General features: G+C 50.7%; 1 protein-coding gene across 1 annotated transcript in view; it reads left to right on the top strand.

Moving 5' to 3' along the window:
* Positions 1 to 11392, top strand: part of HIVEP3 (HIVEP zinc finger 3) — a 449179-nt gene that overhangs the window by 260987 nt on the left and 176800 nt on the right. The window contains exon 2 of the mRNA XM_045299139.1: positions 1940 to 2020. The gene's annotated coding sequence lies outside the window, so the exon portion shown is untranslated. The remainder of the gene's footprint in view (positions 1 to 1939; positions 2021 to 11392) is intronic.

Below are 11392 nucleotides of genomic sequence, written 5' to 3' on the forward strand. Positions count from 1 at the left end.
GGTGGTGGTGGTGGTGGTGGTGGTGTCGGTGATGATGTTGATGGAGATATTGGTGAGGGCGGGAATGAGAGTGAATGATGGTTATGGTAATATAGGTACTAATGATAATCCTCTGGAGCCCATTATTGAGCTTCTGCTGTGGGCCTAACCCTGACAAACACCTGGCATGGGTGTGTTCCGCTCTCTCATTTAATTTAATCTCTACAACAACTTGCCGTTGTCAGCATTATCCTCCCCATTTTACTCACAAGGGACCCTGATCAAATGGCCTAACCAAGTGCACACATCCAATCTGAGCTGAGCCTGAGTTTAAGCACGCCCCACTGCAGAACCCTTGTTTTATACCAAGATCCCCAACCTGCTGGTCACAGGACCAGGTATCTCAGACATGCTGCATAAGCATTATTGAATGACTGATGACTAGACCTCCAAGGGAGGCAAAGTCTTAAGCCCAGGAAACACAAATAACACATCTCAATGGGGCATTGAAATGCATGTGATGATATTTCCAATGAAACTGTGTGTGCTGCTGTTATTACTAAAATACAATTGAAAGTATTAAGTTCCTTATTGCATTGTTTTGTGTATCTTCTTAATGAAAAGATACTCAGTGTGACAGTTGTCATTTTTTGAAAATATGGTTATCTAAAAAGGTGTCTTCCTCTGGGTCCTTGTGGCTTCCTCACCCCCCACTGTCATGACCCCAGTGCTGCTTCCCAGTTCAGACTAGACTGGAACATGTGCACAGGTATAGAAAGGGATGGGAGCTCACGACACACAGAATCCAGGAGTGGGACTGGTGATCCCGGAAGGGTAGGGGGAAGAGGGGGAGCAGAAGGGAGAAAGGGGGAACCGATCACAATGATCGACACATAACCATACACCCCTCTACAGGGAGAAGAACAGCAGAAAACATGGGGGAAGGGAGACAGCGGTCAGTGTGAGAAATGAAAATAATAGCAATGTACAATCTACCGGGGGGTTATGAGGGTGTGGGGGAAGGGGGAGAAAAAAAAAGAGCTGGTACCAAGGGCTCAATAGAAAGTAAATGTCTAGAAGAGAATGAGGGCAACATATGTACAAACATGCCTGATTCAATTGATGTGTGGAATGTGATAAGAGTTGTACGAGCCCCTAATAAAATGATTTTTTTAAAGGTGTCTATCTGCTGAAAATGACTGGGAAGCCTATACCACCCAGTGTGGTCCATCTAAAATGCTTTCCCTGATGTTTGGCACAGAGCTCGCTCGGAGGAGGAAGGAAGCTCAGCAGGCTGGGAATCAGGAGCCTTTGGAGTGTGCCCTGGGTCTACAGGGCACTTGTAGTGTAGAGTGACCTGCCACTCTCAATGAATTCATCTCCATAGATCTGACCCCAACATGTAAAAACTTCCCTCGAATGATTGTGAACTACATGAGGTGTGGATGAACGAATAATGAAAGAAAGAATGAGTGAAATACAAAGAACTATGCTCTTGTCCTCCTTAAGTGGCCTCAAGCCAATTCTCAGTCCATTTCTGATGCTGTAATCTTTGCCAGAGCAGATCCCTGGGTCTCTCTCTCTCTCTTAGAGCTGCTAAGTAGATTTGAACCACTCACCTTCAGTTAAACAGCTGAGCCCTTAACCATTGAACCACCCAGGTCCCTTGAGGGAGTTCCTCTAGGGAGTTCTTGAAAGAATGCCAAGGGGTTCCACAGGGGCCGATGACGTGGCGCAGCTCTTAGCTGGGTTATGAGACTATGGTTGTATCCGCAGGGGGAACACGACATGGGCTTGACTCTGTGGTGCATATGTTGGGGAAGGGGCAGTAGCTGGGGCTCGGCTGTGAGGCCACAATGAGCAAGCCTGTGCTCACCAGTTGGGGATTCAGGTTTCACACTCAAGTGCAAGCTGACAGATGGTGGGAGAATGATATTCTCACTTTCTTTCCTTCCCACAGGCCTCGCTCCAGCACAGCCCGCCACGCTCTTAGACATCTCTGACACGTCTTGACCATGAGACCACAGCTGGCTTTTGGCAGGTAAGCTGCCTCATCTCTTCCCCACACCTGGACAGGAAGTAATTTCAGCACAGCTCAAAGGCCCCTGGGCATGTTTTCTTTGGAACATGGGAGGGCCTAGGCCTTGGGCTGGAGGATGGAGCCCCACCACCACCCACCACCCCTCTCAAACATCTTGGAAAAGCCACCCAAACACCCATGGCTCTGTAACTGGACTTTCTGCACACAGTACTACATGGTGAGGGCAAGAGTCCTGGGCAGCATGCCAGGAAAATGGTCCTGACCCCACCTCTGCCCTTCGGAAAATCTCCAGCCGGCACCTTCCTTTCTGGATGTCTGTTTCTCTGTCTGCACAGTGAGAGAGCAGGGCACAGTGAGCTGGGCAGGCCTCGAGCCAGCCAAGGCCATGGGACGGGGGGGCTGTCTCCTGCCTGATTGCTCTGAGAACTCACAGCCAGGGAGAGCCAGAGCTGGCTCTGTATGGCCATGTCTGTGGATGTGTGCATGCGGGGGAGGAGCCTGGGTCCCTTCTAGCAAAGTCTGTTTGAGGTCTAACTCAGGTCAAACACTGGCCACTACCAGCTCAGGGCTGGGCAGCACATCATGATCACTAGAGGCTGCTGGTGCCAAGAGGGGAAGGGCAGAGGCTGCCAACGGGCTGTGATCATGGGCAGGACTAAGCAGAGAACGCAAGTTTGGTGAGGGGCACAGCCGTATAGGAGACCAGGCTACCCTGTCAGTGAGCCTCTTTCATGCAGAAGGGAGTGCCGGGCGCAGAGCTCCTGGGCAGCAGGCCAGGCAGGCTGGGAGAAACTGAGGAGGAGCTGAAACCTAAGTGGGGAGGCAGGTGGGTGGGAGGTGGGCAGGAGACTGTTGTCCAGGTTTGAGGCTTCCCCCACCATAATGCCGATCTCTGAAGGTTCCGAGCAGACACCAGGTTGAGCAGTGAACTCAGAATGGGTCAACACCCTATCCCAGACCTGCCTCCTGGCCTGAGTTTGGCTGGGCTCAGTGCCACCCCCAAGCACCCAACCCACCTGGTCTCCAGGGGAAAGGGCTGCTGACTGCCTCGGAGTAATTGAAGGAGGGGCCTGAGAGTCTCTTCCCGCACCTGAGAGTCCTTGGCCTGGATACCTGGCCTAGGAAGCTCTTGAGCACAGGATGTGGTTTGCCTGGTACAGGTGCAAGGCATGCTGGGAACTAGGAAGAGTGGGAAGCTGAGGACTAGGAGGAAGCTGACTGGACTGGAGCGAGCTCTCTGTGACCCACCCCTGCCCCTTTCCAGCCTCAGTTCCCCCACCTCCTCCTGTTCCCCTATATCCTTGTCTCAGAGCTCCCCAGGCCACCAGCCAGCCATCACTGGGTCAGCACCTGCTCAGCTCATGGGGAGCCCATCCACCTTGCAACGAAACACAGCTTGTGTCTGCACCGTCCCCAAGATCAGGCTCAGCCAGTCCAGAGTGAGCCACAGGGACCCATGAGGATGAGATGTTACATAGGGAAACTGAGGGCCGGCCAGCCGTCGGCGCCTACTTAGGTGCCTGATCTACCTTATTCTCTGAGCTGGGCACCGAGACCCAGAGAGGAGCAAACCATGCCATCGCCCTCTCGAAGGTCCCAGTCTGCTGGAGGAGGAAGGCATGCAAATAGCCCAGTCCAGCAAACCCCTGGAAAGCAGGGGGGGTCTCTCTATCTAGTCTGGGTGTGGAGGTGATTCAGGGACAATGTAGCCTTGAAGGTGCCATGGGAACTGGGCTTTGTAGGATGGGCAGAAGTACTCCAGGTGTTAAACACACAACAGCACAGGGCATACTAGGCTGCCAGCAGGTGCCAAGGTAGAGTGGCTGAGACATCAAGCTCAAAAGGAGGAGTGGGTCGGACTGAGGTTGCAGGATGGCAGCAGGACTTGGGCCGCCACACCAAGGAGCAGGCTCAGGCTGGACCCGCAGGGATCAGAGAGGGCGCTGATCAGCTCCGTGGAGCTGAGAGACGCCTCTGGGCAGCAAGCACCAGGTGGAGGCCTGCACTCTCCTGAGGGCTGAAAGGAGGCGATGGCGTTGAACCTGCGGCACCTGGATGGGAGGCCCCTTGTTGACAGGACTGTAGTCTGAGAGTCTCCAGCCCTCCCCTCCAGGAGCCACTGCAGGGCTTCAGATCCCCCAGCCAGAGGTCACAGGTCACAGGTGCTTGGGGGACATGGGGGGCTTCCACACCTCCTTCAGGGGGCCCAGCCAGGAGCAGGGCTGCGGGACTTTCCAGCAGTCACGGGGTCTTCGTCTGCTCCCTCCTCTGGCCCTCAGGCACAGACATACAGCTCTGGAAATGGCGCTGATGGTGATGAGTTTTACATCACTCAGTGGTGTGCACAGACATGATGGGAACCTGGATGGCAATGGAAACCACTCATGGGTGCCCGCCCCCCAGGTGGCATCCAGAGCAAGTGCAAGGCCCTGCCATACCCGGAGCAGTGGGCCACAGGCAGCCACCCTTTAAGGACGCATCGCTGTACAGCCTCCTCTCCTGGCGAAATTCAAAGCGCTCTGCTCTCTCTCATGCCCAGGGGAGTAGAGTCCGCTGAGGAGCAGAGAGAATTGGACTTCCCCAGCTGCCCTGTCACTCCCTTGGGGAGCAGGGGAGCTGATCAGAGCCCCCCCACCCCCCAGGACTTCCATGTGATTAGGGAGTGGGATACCTTCCTCCAAGCTGGTCCCGGAATCAAATGCAATCACAAGGGATGGCAGTGCTAGTCAGGTGGCCTGGCAGTCTGCGCTCCTCTGCCAGCTCAGTCTCTGGGTCACAGCAAGCAGCTGCAGCTGCGCAGTGGGAGCCTACATGAGTCTGGGCGTGTGTCCTTCAAAGGTACTGGGCCTACACAGTTAGCGCATGTGCCCCAATAGGCAGAAAGACCAATTAACGACTTTTTCTTGAGAAATTCGATTCAGCAGTTTTCTGTCCAGGCACCAGTAGGAGTTACGGACAAAAATAAGAGCATCTGCTCTGCAGAATGGATACGTGCGCAAAGGAATACCAATGTGCTGTGGAAAAGCGTAGCTGCAGAGGCACTGGTGGTATAGTGGGTTAAGCATTGGGCTGCAATCCGCAAGGTCAACGGTTTGAAACCACCAGCTGCCCCACCCCCACGCCCCTGGGAGAAAGCTGGGCCTTTCTGCCCCCATATACAGTGACATTCTCAGAGACTCACAGGGGCAGTTCTACCCTGTCCTGTTGGGCCACTGCACACTGACATAGACGGATGGCAGTGGACAGGGAGCATGAACCGGCACTGGAAGGATCGATAGGAATTTATCGGAGGGGTGCAGCGCAGGAGAGGGCAGAAGCGTCGCTGTTAGGAACACCCTGATATGTTGGGTGGCCGTCACAGGTGTGCGTGTTCTGTGCCCAGCAGAACTCCCATCACAGCAAAGCATTCAAGGAATCTCAGCATCCAGTCCCTTCATCTCAGATGCCACCTGAGAGCCACACCCCAAAGTCAGCCCATTTCATCCTGTGATGAAACGAGGTGTGCCACCTCAGGTGCCTGGTGGTGCAGTGGTTAAGTGCCCCACTGATCCCTACAAGGCCATGGTTCGAACCCACAAGCAGCCACACAGAAGAAAATTCGTGGTGACCTACTCTCATAAAGATTGTTGTTGTCGTTGTTAGGTGCTCTTGAGCTGATTCCAAATCATAGTGCCAGGACATAACTCTGTGTCCTATGCTGTGTGTCCACCCATCGTTGCAGGCACTCTGTCAAGAACCTTCCTCTTTTGCATGGATCCTCTACTTTACCAATCCCTAGGGATTGGTCCCTCCTGGTCACATGACCAAATGAGGGATGGCGTCTAGCTAGCCATGCTTCTAAGAAGCATTCTGGAGGTGTTTATTCCAAGACAAGTTTGTTCATTCTTCCAGAATTCCATGACACATCACATCTTCTTTGCCAGCATCATCCTCGAAAGGCTTCCATTCTTTTTCGGGCTTCCTGGTTCAGTGTCCAGCTTTCCCCTGTATAGGGGGTGGTTAAAAAGACCACACATCCGGTGTGCCTTATCCTCAGAGTGACACCCTTGCTTGTTAACACTTTAAAGAAATCCTTTGCTGTGGGTCTTTTGCAGTGCTGTTCACCATAGAATTCAGCTCCTTGGCGAATCTGCTCAGCAAGACTGAATACCTGTGGTGAAAGGGTAGCGTAATCCCGAGTCATGCTTTTCCTCATTTTAAACCAGGAAGAATCTCCTTGTTCCATTCAAATGACTGCCTCTTGGGCTGTGCACACACTCCAGGTGAGCACAATTGAGTGGCCTGGAATGATCACTTTTCTCAGTGCTGTCCGTACCTTGAATTTCTGACAGAACTGCTACAATCGTTTTTGAAGTTACTTCCAGCAAAATTTTACTTGTGGATGCTACTATTGATGTTGTTGGAAACGTTCCACATTCTAGTGAAGCATCTTTGTTTGGAAGGGGCGCAGAGATGGATCTCTTTCCGTCAATCCCAGAAATGCACTCATCTGTCAAAACATGGTGATTTGTATTCCGTCCGTTTCTAGTCTTATTTTTCACCAAATGTCTTCAGTGCTTGCACTTCTTCCTATAATAACATGAGCTCTTGATCATACACTGCACTCTGAAGTGGTTGCACATTGCCCAGTTCTTTTGGGTACAAGTATGTATTCTTTCCATCTTTGTGTGTGTGTGTGTGTGTGTGTGTGTGTGTGTGTGTAGACTTTTTGCTGTTCAATACTAAGATAGTTAAGGTTTATTGTGCCAACCTGGCTGATAAACACATGTGGGATTAATTGAAGGGCAGAGAGATAAATGGCTTGCTCAACCTCGCCCTTCTAGTTCTCGGGTCTCTTGCTCTCTGATGGTCAGACCAGGGTGCAGCTGCCTTAGCCAGTTCCCTGCTTCAGCTGGCAAGGCTCACTTCCTGCAAGACATCCCCAAAGAAAAGCCACATGGGCCTACCCTGATGCAGTCCTGGGTGCTGGAGCAGCTGCGTGGAGACCCCTGCCAGCGCTGAAATGCTTACATGCTCCCTGATTTGGTTTTCCTCCTGCAGTCAGCATCATTGCGTGAGACTGAGGGGGACTTTGCAGATCGGTGTTGGACATATGGGGTAATGTTGGACTTATGGGCTTGGACAGCACTGGGTTGGGATGCTTTCTTAATGTATGCTTACCCTTTATATAAAACTCTCTTATCCATATGCGTTTCTGTGGATTTGTTTCCCTAGTTTACCCAGACTTACACACATACTTTGCCTACAGAATCCTTCAATATTGAAATCCAAGGCTTGACTTTTTTCCCTCCCAGTTAATCCAGCTTGAAAAAAAAATGCTAAGTGTGCTTTTCCAGTTTGATTTCTAGCTGCAGGTCTCTGCACATTTCATTGTAATACTTGTCACCTCAAGTCGCCCTTTGAAATCATCTAGTCAGCTCTTCTACTTCATTTCTTCAGTTCATTTTAGCTGCTCTCCACTGAAGAATACGTTTCAGAGTCTCTTCTAACATTCCTTTGGGGGATTTTATTGTTTTTCATTTTAACGATCTTTTATTTTATTCATGTATGATGTCCTAGATGTCATTTCACAACTCCTATGATTGGCACTTATTGGTACTGAATGTATCAAATCTATTTTTGACATGCCCTCTAAATTCAGGGAATCCACTGGGCCAGTTAAATACAAGGCAAGAGAGATCAGCTCAGAAGGTCTTGACAACTGTTTTTTGGGACTGTCAGGGTGGGACTTCCAGGGGATAATATTAATTGATCCCCCCCCCCCAAAGGACACAGTGTCACATGGGGCTTATTGCGAATGAGTTTTATGAAAACTGAAAACTATATTGGTGAGAAAAAGACCAGGAAAACTGCACCATGGAAATTTTTTCCATCATGGCATTATGCTTGGCTCATTCTTCTGGGGTAGCAAGGGCTGCCCTATGAGAATTTCATGGGACATCTCACCTGTCGACCCCACCACTCTGATCTAGCCCCTTAGGCCTCTTGTTCGTCCCCAAACTCAAAGCACATTTAAAAGGAACATGGTTTGAGTCCCTCCAGGAAATGCACACTTCCCTTTTCACGTGGTGTCGAGCCGAGAGCACAACACCCTTCAGGAAAGGGCTGGAGAGACGGAAACGCTGCCCTTGGCAGGTGGAGGGGGTGTCGAGAATCAACCGCTTCATCTTCTGATGGTTTGGGTTCATAAAGGTTTCCGTGATTTGTAGCAAGACTTTTTGCCTCATCTTCATATTCAAGGGACTTCACACGTGTTTCCGGGGTGGGGGGCGGGATCCATTATGTTTTAATTCCACTGTCCACCAACTTTTTTGAGGCAGCCTGCTTCCATAAAAATCGCAGCCTTGGAAACGTTATGGGAGAGGCCTACGCTGTCCTGTAGGATCCCTGTGAGTTAGAATCAACTCAATAGCAACAAGTGCTTTGGGTGTACTATCAGCAGAGACCCCAAGCCACACCAAACTCACTGCCATCGTGTCAAAGCTGACTCATATCGACCCCACAGGACAGGGTAGAACCTCACCTGTGAGTGTCTGAGATTGGCACTCTTAATGAGAGTAGAAAGCCCTCTCAGGAGAGACCAGTCCCTGGAAAAAGACGCCCTGCTTAGCAAGGTGGGAAGCCAGCGAGAGAGAGAAAGACCCTCGATGCGATGAATTGACACAGGCCCAGCAAATGACTGCCCGCCTCAGCCTCGGTCCCTTGTCCGTAAAGCGGGAAGCCTGTCACCGCTTTCGCAGGGCTGTTGGTTAAGGGACAACAATGGGCTCAAACTCACAATTGTGGGGATGGTGCGGGGACAGGCAGCAGCATTTCATTCCCTTGCACAGAGGGTGGCTGTGAGTTGGAAGCATCGCGACACCCGACAGCAGATCTACATGCTTACCCTCCTCCTGCTCCCTTGTAGCGCCAGCCGGGTGTGGCCAGGCCTCTGGGACGGGTGGTTCGTAGACCTTCTCCCCCTGACTACCACCACCCCGCCCCTGCTGGCCACGCCTGGCCTGGCAGCAGGAGTCATCTATCTAAGCTGCGAATCTTCTGTGTCTCTGGCGGGTGCACATTGCCCGCTAATTTTAGCCTGTCTGTTCAGGCCAGGCTTGATGGCCTTGGGGTCTGCACATAATGGACGCCTTATGTAGACAGCTACCAATGGGGCAGGAAGAAGCGTCCCGCCTTAAAATGTGCCTTATGGCCGCCAGCACTCTGCTGTCGGAGAACAAGCCGGGGCCCTGTTCCTTCTCTCCCCAGGAAGGGGCCTTGTTGATGTTCACGGCCCGGCAGGCTGGGCCTGGCAGGCCGGTGACCCACCAAACACACGGCGGTTGCTTCTCTGGACAGGGCTGTGTTTTTACAGAACGGGCTCTGATTTGAGCTGAACCAGCTGAGAGCGGTGCCTGAGAAATTGCTGGCTGGTGGGTGTGCAGCCGAGCCGCAGGGTGTCTGCAGTGTCCCAGGTGTGTGTACACAGCCTGCTGGAGGCTCACCTTCGCACTCTATCTTCGTCCCTTTACCAACAGCCCTGTGAATGAGGTGATGGAGTGCCCATTTATGGACAAGGGAATGAGGTTGGGAGAGGGAAATCGTGTGCTCAGAGTCTCTCAGCAGGTCAGTGGTAGGGCCTGAATGTGAGCATGGGCTTGTCCTTTCATCAGCACCCCTTATTATTTTATTCATAAATCATATTGGGGGTTCTTACAGCTCTTATAATAACTCATACATCAATTGTATCAATCACCTTTGTACATATGTTGCCATCATCATTTTCAAAACATTTTCTTTCTACTTGAGCCCTTGATATCAGCTCCTCTTTTTTCCCTCCCTCCCCTCCTCCTACCCATCTTAATCCTTGATAAATTAAAAAAAAATTTTTTTTCAGATCTTATACCAACTGCTGTCTCCTTTCCCCCACGTTTCTGTTGTTCGGCCCCGGGTGGGGGGCTGTTATACATAGATCATTGAAATCGGTTCCCCCCTTTCTCCCCCCACCTTCCCCCTACCCTCATGGTATCGCTACTCCTATTATTGTTCCTGAGGGGTTTATCTATCCTGGATTCCGTATGTTGAGAGTTCTTATCGGTACCAGTGTACATACTCCGGTCTAGCCAGATTTGTAAGGTAAAACTCGGATCATGATAGGGGCGGGGGGCAGGGGTGAGGGAAAGAAAAAGAGGAATGTTGTGTGTTTCCTCAGTGCTATACTGCACCCTGGCTGATTCAGCCTTTCCTTGTGATGCTTCTGTGAGGGGATGTCCAATTATCTACAGATGGGCTCTGGGTCTCCACTCTGACCCCCCCGCGTTCACATTGATATGATTGTTTGTTTTGGGTCCTCTGATGCCTGATATCTGATCCCATCGACACCTTATGATCTCACAAGCTGGTGTGCTTCTTCCATGTGAGCTTTGTTACTTCCCTGCTAGATGGCCACTTGTTTAACTTCAAGCCTTTAAGACCCTAAACACTATATCTTGTAATATTCGGGCACCATCAGCTTTCTTCACCACATTTGCTTATGCACCCACTGTGACTTCAGCGATCGCGTTGGGAAGGTGAGCAGCACTGAATACGTCAGCACCCTTTAGAGAAGCAGCCCAGCCAGGTTCCCATCCTTCTGCTCAGTGTGGCCTTGCTTGGTATTGTTTTCCCCAGGTGGAAATACTTTGAACTTTTTTTACCTTTTCTGAGAATATTTATAACCAACCGATCTCTTTCTAAAGGACAAATCTACCATGGGAGACTTGCTTTAAAAGACAGAGAGTCTCCCCTTAGCCCACAGAACCAAGCCTGCCTCAGAACCAAGAAAAACCAAGAATAACGAGGTACCAATTTATTTTTACTCTTTTTCGAAGTTCAAAATTCTTAACACAGTAACTCAACAATAAAAATAATAATTGCAAAAAATAATAATAATAATAATTGCAAGATTATCTCCTGGAAATAAATAAGTAGATTTTATTCCCAAGCATTAGTCATGTCTTATTTTTCAAAATCCGCTGCTAAGCCTGAGGTGGTGGCTACTACTGCAGGAATCCAAATGTTAATCTTGGGGTTTCCTGGGGGAGCTCACAACCAGGGAGGTGGCACTCTCCCAACCCTCACTTCCCAGGAAGAGCACTGGCATCACACACCACAGCCTGCTCACTGCCCCTGCCGCGGCTCCCCGGTACTTAGTTATCTGTGTCGTGACACGTTTATTTGTTGTTGTTTACTGCAGTGAAATGGGCCCTGACCCATGGCTGCCCCACATATAATGGAATGAAACCCTTTCCAGTCTCATGCCATCCCCATGATGAATTGTGGATTGACCCACTGTGGTCCATAGGGCTTAAATTGGCTAATTTGAGGGAATAGATCACCAGGCCTTTTATCCTA

The sequence above is a fragment of the Echinops telfairi genome, unplaced genomic scaffold (assembly GCF_000313985.2).
Source record: "Echinops telfairi isolate 266 unplaced genomic scaffold, ASM31398v2 ScPeMD7_7457;HRSCAF=8495, whole genome shotgun sequence".
NCBI classification, from domain to species: domain Eukaryota; kingdom Metazoa; phylum Chordata; class Mammalia; order Afrosoricida; family Tenrecidae; genus Echinops; species Echinops telfairi.